General features: G+C 41.4%; 1 long non-coding RNA gene across 4 annotated transcripts; it reads left to right on the top strand.

Annotated features, from left to right (window-relative positions):
- Positions 1–2,381: 2,381 nt before the first annotated feature.
- LOC130182610 (uncharacterized) lies at positions 2,382–8,318 on the top strand. 4 transcript variants are annotated; one of them, XR_008829729.1, is made up of 6 exons: positions 2,382–2,569; positions 4,623–4,677; positions 6,009–6,083; positions 7,059–7,149; positions 7,420–7,498; positions 7,628–8,318. It is a non-coding gene; the product is annotated as an uncharacterized LOC130182610 (long non-coding RNA). The 4 variants fall into 4 exon arrangements; XR_008829732.1 differs by lacking the exon at positions 2,382–2,569 and adding an exon at positions 2,971–3,059; XR_008829730.1 differs by lacking the exon at positions 7,059–7,149 and having other exon boundaries at positions 2,387–2,569.
- The last annotated feature ends 827 nt before the right edge of the window (positions 8,319–9,145 follow it).

The raw sequence follows: 9,145 nt of genomic DNA, 5'->3' as shown, positions 1-9,145 counted from the left end.
CAACTTGACACCGATTATGACAGTTTGTGATGTGCTGACATTTTATATCCAGACGGTCAAAGGTCAACTTCACTGTGACATCATAATGTTCTGCGAAAGCTCTTTTGACCATTATTCAGTACTGTAGGTGAGGAACAGAAGGGGAGATTCTGACCATATTTTTTGCAACTTAACTGGTTGGCAGAGACGAACAACCGTGAGGCAGTAAATCTAATTTATCAGTGAGACACATTTTCATCCACAGGCCTGTCGATCACAGTATTCACAGGCCGCACACAAACTGTTCAGCTTTAAATACCTGTTAGTGGAAATACTTACGCTGTCAACCCTGGCACATATTGGCATATTTGATTTTTTCCTGTATATGAGCTCAAGCTTTTTTTATGTAAACATATTCACATCTTAACAGTGGTAGAAGTATTCAGATCAGTACAGTAGGTAAAATGACTCCATTACAAGTAAAACTCCAGTGAGAAAAATCTGTCATGCAGCAAAATGTACTTGAGTACCCAATTCATTTAGAGGTTTGGTCCAAGTGACTGATTCTATATGACATTACGAGGTTGTTAATATTGATACACGTGTAAGTAGCATAGATACTGTTGCATCTAGTCAAGGTGGAGCTAGTTTTAAATACTTTATAGACACATCGGTAGTTTAGCTGAGTTATGGTTGGGGCCCCCCCAAAGGGCTACAGGATAAATCTGATGGGTATTAAAATGATTAATTGAAGTTTTGATACACATATCTGTTTTCATGTTTCAGGACTTTGATTGTTTTTGCTCTGAAACATTGGATAATTTTACCTCTTCAGGCATTGATTATTCAATTATTCAGTTATTTAAATGAAACCATGTGAGAACTTAAAGGAGAAATCACGATTTGGTGAAGCTGTTAACAACTCACAGACATCAGAAACGTAACAAGGGCCTCAACTCTACACTATCACAAGCCAAAAACATTGGAAACCACTGGTTTAATCAACAATGTTTTGTGTTTTATGAGCTCTCATATTTCTCTTAAAAGTAACTTAGAACTATAGCTGGAGAAACAAATACAGTATCTCTCTCTGAAATGTAGTTAGTGGAGAATAAGTAAATAGTAGCACATAGTACCTCAGCATTGTACTTAAGTACAGTACTTGAGTAAATGTACTTAGTTACTTCCCACTGCTGCATCTTAACAGCCTAAAGCTCAGTGTACCAGTCACAAAAACTGATCCCTACTAATAGAAAGGCAGCAGATACATCTTGCTATCCCAAAGTACAACGTCTACACCCACATTCAGCAACAGTGAGAAATGCAAAACTAAAAAGCAGCAAATATCTCACTAATATTTGCTCTGCTGACTCATCTTTTTGATTTCCTTTGGTATAAAGAAAACAATGACAACTGAAGTACATTTTCCTGCAACAGTTATGTTATTATTTGGAGAGTAGACCTAATGCACATTTACATACCTCTTCATTGACCCTGTGAACAGCTCCCACAGTCTGACTCAAGGTCTTCCTCAGCTTGTATCCTTTCAGCCAATCAGACTGAGTCACATTCAACAAACAAAAGCAAATAAGGAAGCCTTCGCTCCAGCTCATCTTTTTATTACTTTAGACAGCAGGTGGTTGGTGTGTTTGTTTTGTCCACTCAGTGTGGAGAATGCTGTAACAAAAAATGTCAGTGTTGTTTTTTTTTTTTAATCCAAGTCTCTCTATTAATACTATTATCATTTAGGGCTTGGAGGGCTTCCTCTGACATGAGGTGGTTTTCAAACGCCGGACATAGTTCTTTTATTCGCTCAGCCTTGTTGACGGAGACTGTGAGTCCTCTCCATACAGACACATCACTGTCTGAGCATGTAGACTCTGTGACACCTGATACACTGTCTCACTGTGTTGGCTGCTCAGACCTATCTGATGATCAATAATCGACCTCTCTGCTTATGAGGTAATAAGACATTGAGATCTACTGTATGTGAGTCTGTGTGTTGTCCTTATTCTACCCTGGTTTTGAAAATACCAGGGCAGGAATTATTGTGTGTGTGTGTGTGTGTGTGTGTGTGTGTGTGTGTGTGTGTGTGTGTGTGTGTGTGTGTGTTGGCCTTTTGATAGCCCTATCTACGCAGACCTTGTTGGGTTGCAAATGTTTATGGCATATTCACTATCATTACTGGCAGCAGTATCCTCTAATTTTGCTCATTATTTCCATTGACTTGAAGTGGGGCATGAAGCCAAGTTCTGTGATGATTATAGAGTAGAAACAGTGGCAGTCTATGCACTCCATTATACTGATGGACAGGCTTAATTAGTGGTTTGAACTGGTTTTCCAACTGCATCCACAGACCCAAGTCATGACCTGCAGTTGTTGTATGGGTGGCTTTAATCAGTTGTAGCTGCTGTACAGCCTCCGGCCGCTAGTCGCAGCACTGCTGCTGATTAGCATGGCTGTGTGGAGAGAGGAAGATATCTGGCGCCATCTTTGATTTTAGGCTGTAAAATTGTTTGTGTCACGGTACATCTGCCTGACACCGATTTTAATCACAACAGTGGTCGCCAAGGTGATTGTCTACCAAAAGGTGAATTTGTATTTTCAACCTCTTTTAGATAATGTATTTCATGAAGGTAGTGAGTGAGTGAAATGTGCAGCTTCATTTCAGTCAGCCATAGACTGTTTTGTCTCAAATAATATACGTCAGTCGGTACACTTACAACACTGTACACACTATACTCACTGGTGTAATTTCAGCAGGGTATAGTGTGGTCCCTAATCAAACACTAACGTTGTGCACTCACCTGAAATGACTCACTTGACTTCAAAATGAAGGTTTTCCTTTCCTGTGTGTTCCCCCTGTGTCATGCAACACGGAAATTAACCTGCTATCGGCACCAACAATGTGTCCTTCTTCTTCAGCTGCTGTTTGAAAATACGTTTCGGGTCCCTCCCCTTTTGCTATATTCAAGATGGAGACCATTGAGGGGGAAAAGTGTTTTGACTGTCACTTGGAGTGCACTTTATGTTGCCATACTTGTCAGCGTGAACACATTTTTGCGGTCAAAAAAGCAAGTGTGAGTATGAACGTATACGCAAATTGAAACGCAGCATGTGTCACAAATATCGTCATCTTGGATTTGACAATCCACTGACGTAGGTTCTTTGCGGGATGCATTGTCGCAGACATCACTAAAATTTTAAGCCGTGTGACACATATGGGATTAATACAAACACATGGGTGGTTGATTTCTTCTATTTTTTAATAAGTCGCTCTGAGCTCTTCTTTTTCAGTAGAACCTCCTTCCCCAGCCCTAATCATTGCCACATTACTTTGCAGTATTGTAGAGTTACAGACAGAGATTGCCTTTAAAAGCCAAGAAAAAACAATGTAAAGGTTTTTCCAGATTAACAGTGTGTCATAAAGCAGGACAACTCAAAACAGATCAGTTAATTACTGTAAATCAGCTCTATATACATTTCTTTATTATGCAGAAAGTGAAAACAGAGGTGCAGTAAAGGTAAACTGTGGATGCAAAGGACATTTTTTTTTTCCAGCCTGCATGAATCAAATGATGCAGCAGCTCAAAAACAGGCTGGTCCAGGCTCCACCACTGGCTTCATTACTGTCGCCTGCTGAGAGATGTGCTATGATTCCAGTTGTCACGCCGGGTGAAATAAATTCTCGGGTGCCGCCCTAAAACACAGTTCTTCTTCGGTCTTCTTCTGCGGTTGGGAAACAACTTGAGGAGGCGTAGATCTGACCCGAGCAAGATGTAATCACTCTTTACAGACCGAGCTAAGAAGAGAGAGAGATGCACAGTGAATACAACAAATGTGCCTGTCAGTGTTCATGAAATTTTTTTAATCCTTGGTGGAACTAAAGAGATCAAGCCCTGTTCAGCATAGATGCGTGACCCACTGTTGCTCTTTATGGAAAACTGAGCATGAGAATTCCAACTTACACAGCTAGGTAGAGAGGGAGAAGAAGAAATTGCTCAATAGAGTGGCGGGATAGAGTGGTTGGGTGCAGAAGCCAACCCAAACTGATCCAGTAGAAGCTCACTAAATTCAAGTTTCATTGTGCAGTCCACATGGAGCTCTGTGCATTCCTCTCTCTCTCTCTCTCTCTCTCTCTCTCTCTCTCTCTCAGAATTATGTTTTCTGTCTCAAACCTGACTTTTTTTTGCAGAAGATAAGTTACTCTTTGATAGAGTCATCGACAACAGATTTGACATTCGTAAGAAGTTGGGAAGCCCCACTTAAGTCTGTGGATTTCTCTGTTTGTAGAGAAAATTTACAGCTCACCTGCAGTTTCTTGTTGTCAGTTGTTGTTCTTCTTCTTTGATGGCACATTTGGACCTACTATGACACCTGCAATTTTTTGAAAGCGGGGAGGATGAATGTTTGTGCTGTTGTGGGAGATTTCTTCTACTTTGCATTAAGCTCAGTTGCCATATAACTTGCCTTCATTTGCCTCATGAGACACTTTGACACAATCCAACAAACGGTCTTGCTGCCTCTTGTTCAGATCCCGCTCTCTTTTGAAGTGTCTCTCAACATGGATGGGATGTTTGGTTTCCAAGTGCCTCTTCAGTTTGCTTGGCAACATGTTAACATTAGCCTCCTTCTCCTGACAGATGACACACTCTGAGGGATGTCGACATCCGCGATCCAGCTGAAGCTGTAAGACAGGTAGCTTTTCATGATACTCTGTTTGCTTTAGGTTGTGGGTCATCTGCACTGGTTGTTAGTTGTGGTTTGCTCAACACAAGAAAGCAATTTGTTTTCCCCCACAAAGTACCGATATAGTAAACAAAAAAAAAAATTGCAATGATAATGTATGGCTGTCACAAAATCCCACAGCATACCTGCCCTACAGAAAAGTAAATTGCGCAGTTTCAAGTAGATGTGTTTGGTCTGCATAAGCATGGTATGCCCACGGCTCTCACTCCTTGGTGGGAGAGTGGTCTCAAATGCAGCTCCTGTGAACAGCAGCACCAACAAACAAAAACCAAAAGACAGAGTGGTACCACCCCATATTATAACGTAGCATACAGACTAACCTCTGATCCACTAGTTGTCCACTCTTTCACTTGCTTCTGTTCCGCCCACATTCGATATTTCTTTCATCTGTCTGTCTGAAAAAAATGAAGCATGTTTTTGGGGTTCACTTTCCATTTTAAAGGGAAAATAAGCTCTCCTGGACGGCAGCTGCTGTCACCATGACAAAAAAAAATTGCTTAGTTTCTACTTACAAGATCCTTTTCACGTTATATCAATCGAAATGTGGATTTTCTGGTATCATGACATCCCGACCTCAGTGTCTGGTGTCCTAATGGTAAAGGCACACACCATATAGTTCACACGGTTTGATTCCTGGCTCCTGTTGCATGTCACAGCCCTGTCTCTCTCACCTCTCTCTCTCTAAATCTTTATCATCCTCATCTAAACATATCGAGCGAAACACACCATATACTATATACTACTACTACTATACTATAGTTATTAGCGTTATTGCATGTCAATGTGTTTTTCAGGGATGTTTTCTTACCTCTGTAACAGAACCCAAAAGTTCCAGTTTGGATCAATTTATATTGTGTTATATATTGTGATTTATAATGTGTTTTTATCTCATGGAGTCCATTACATTTTGTCACTGGGAGCTGCTGGTCCATCATCAAATCAGCAGGAATTTGTCCTCTCAGTCCTTGACACAGCAGTTATTTCCTACTGAGAGCTTAACAGTAGAATATTGTCACATTACACATAAACACCAATTTCAGGATAAGCTGTGAATGAATATGCTTGTTTTCATCCATGTATACCATCATCTTGTTTACGCTCAAGTTAATTTTGTTGGTGTCTAGGACCAAAAACTCCTGACTGGAAAAAAAAACTAAAGAGTCCTTCACACTGTCCATCACTTGAACTCATTTTATTAAAACCCTCATCAGGCAAAATGAATGAAATTGCCTGATGAAGGTCTGAGGACCGAAACATTGAAAGCTGTTTTCACTTTTCAGGCTGTTGGAACCACCATGGTTCAGTATTGAAAATGGAGGCTTGAAGATTTATAGCACCCATGTCAACATGTCAATGTAAGTAGCCAAGTCATAATAAATCAACTATAAATAGATAATAAATGTGTTTAATCATACATTTCTCATAGCTGCGACAGTAAGGGGATGCTGGTGTTCAATCAAGTTATTTTTACGTGGCACCCTTAGAGATGATTAATTTTTTTTAATCGTCTTACCGTCTAATCAAACCAACATACTAAGAACTTTACTGAAGCTATGGAGCTGTGTAAGAGTGAGCGTTGTACTGTACAGAGATGTTCTCTTTTGGTGCACTGCACAGCTGGAAAGCAGTTCTTCTCCCAAGTGACTTGAATTTTTTTTTCTTATCCAACGTAGATGACTGTCTTCTATTACTGTAGAAGCCACATGTCCATTGCTGTCCCCACCAACCAGCTCCAGCACTGGACCGGTGGGGACTGGTGTGAGAGTGTTTGTCTTGGTACATGAGAGCAGGCCAACTATTATAGACGCCATTAACACCCTGTTTAATAAACACTGAAGGCAGAAGGACTAGCTGATGCTTGTGGAGCAGCACTTTGATGCTCTAGTTGAGAACTCCTTTACAGTAATGGGTGCACTTAGTGAAGCTCGTAGCAGTCGGCCTACAGACGTGTAAAAACTCTGCAGCAAATGAGAACAGCTGTGGTAACATTAGTTTTATTATCCAACTCGAACCTGTGAACATTAATGTTAGGTTGAGCCTGATGCTTGTGCATTGGAAAATTATGGTTATTGTTTGGCTCATATTGTTCTACAGATTCGGTGGCTAAGACAGACTATATTATGTTTGATAACTCGGCTGCAGCTTCGTTATCTTACAGCTAATGCTAACCTAACTAGCTTGTTCTCTACACTGACAGCTGCTGCAATAGCTGTGATTTTAACATGCTGTGGTTCTAGCTTTATAGACACGGGCTGCACCATGTCTGATATGATTACTTGACAACATAACTGTTTGCGTCCACCTGTTTAAAAAAAAAAAATTCTCTCCAGGATGTAGGCGGACATGTTTCCTTGTCAACAATCAAGAGAAGACTTCATGACCAAAACCTCAGAGGATTCATTACAAGATCCAAATCCCCTCGTAAGACTCAAAGACAGAAAGACCAGACAGCAGTTTAAAAAAAAACACACATAAAGAAAAGAAGTAGAGTTCTTTGGACTAATGAAACAAAAAATAAACCTCTGTGAAATTGATGCAAAGAGGAAGGTACAGCTCATGACCCAAAGCCACTACCTCATCTGTCAAACATGGTGCTGGTTATGGCATTGGGCATGAATGGCTGCAGGAGCACTCTGTGCTCAGATTCAGCCAAATGCATCAAAACTCATTTGACAACATTTCATCATTCAGCAGGAGAATGATCGTGAACATACGACCACAGCAACCAAAGAGCTTTTCACAGTGAAGAGGTGGAATATCTTTGACAGAAGTCAGTGTTAGTTTGACACTTGCCTTTGACTTTATATTTTAGTCATAATGTTGTCTTTTGTAAATGTTCAGTGTTGTTGTTAAATGTCCTCACAGTTGTAACTAACTGCTTTGTTTTCCATGTTAAAAGACCAGACAGGAGCATCATCTACAACACCCCTCCACCCCCTCCCACCCCCCCACTGTGTGTCCCTACTGCAGTGAGCTGTGCAGTGACAGTCAGTGAAACACTTGAAGCCGATAGATGGCAGCACATAGTTTCAACTTAGCAGCCAGTAAATGTTACACAATCTTTTCTTCCCCTCCAAGGTTAATTGATTCCCTTTTAAGTCGAGTCAGCATTTTGTGTTTGTGAAAGAATTTGTACTTTAGAAATATGCAAAAAAAAAAAAAAAAATTGTGGTGGGAGCTCGGTCCTCTGCAGCTGCAGCGGCTGATTCAGGCAAAAGCCTCTCAGCACACAGCGTTCCAAGTTCTCTCTGCTGGCAGTTGGCAGCCGTTGCATGAATAGAGAGCAGCGGAGGGCATTCTTCACATAGCCATTCTGAACACATATTTAACATCTTTGTTCATGTTGGTCGTTAATCCTCCTTGAACTGAATATCAATTAACAAGCACCTCTTTATAGTCAGGTTTGAGAATAGCTGATGGTGAAAAAGGGATTTCAAATTGGTGCCTGTTCACTTAACACTTAATGATGCTTTCTGAGAGTCCTCCCTTGTTGGGCTGTGTTTTATGGTCAGATAAAAGTTGTGCAGGGAGAAAAATGCCATCTGGGCTCTGTGCCAGGGGCTGGTGTTTCACAGCAGCTACTGCCTCACACCGGGATATGATGAGAAACTTGGTGGGAGAGGGGGACTGAGGTGGGGGGGGGGGGTCTCTTAAGGTGCCACTTCCATGGAGACGCAGCTGAGTCAAACAAGACTTCCATCAGTGGACAAACAAAAGGTGAAGTGGCTGTCTGACTGCCTCATTAGTGGCAGCCCAGCAGCAGCCACCAAACTGCTGAGATCTGCTTCCCCCGCCTGGCAGCGAGGGCAACGCTAATCAACATCTTTTGGTAATGAGTGATGTTGAGCATAAATCGTTTCTCATGTGATTGGCTGTGTTGTTGCTGTTGGCCTGGTTGCCTAGGAAATAAGCATCTCCTATGCAGCAGGCTGCAGTCTGTCTGCTCTTTTCCTCAAATCCTTTCGAGTTAATGTCAAATTCAAAACTGGGCATGGGTTCCATCAGCTTGCGCTTGTTTTGTTTAAACATATTTTCTTGCCTTGATGACTTTCATGCCTCTGTCAGTTCAGCGTTGTCAGAGAGCTCTGTTTTCAGCAACTCCCTCTTTTGGCTAGTTTGAAGACAAGTTGAAAAATGGCAGTGAAGTCACCTCATAGTTGACCATCCCTCTCAACACTCTTTGTTCTCTGGCTGTTCTCTCTAATCATAGACCCAGGGACTGTTAGAGCACTGGCTGAAAAAGTATAAAGTGCCACCAGTCTCCTGTCGGAACACATAGTGTGGCATGGTGTTCATGATCTGCACTCAATCAGCACATGTGCCAAGGACCCAACATGTGTTTGCCCTGATAAGACTGCAACAGGATGAAGTGCTGACATCATAAGATGGTCAGAGGAGAATATGGGATTGTAGTAGA

Source organism: Seriola aureovittata, chromosome 15, assembly GCF_021018895.1.
Source record: "Seriola aureovittata isolate HTS-2021-v1 ecotype China chromosome 15, ASM2101889v1, whole genome shotgun sequence".
Lineage (NCBI taxonomy): Eukaryota > Metazoa > Chordata > Actinopteri > Carangiformes > Carangidae > Seriola > Seriola aureovittata.
This window is presented reverse-complemented; position numbering and strand designations above follow the sequence as displayed.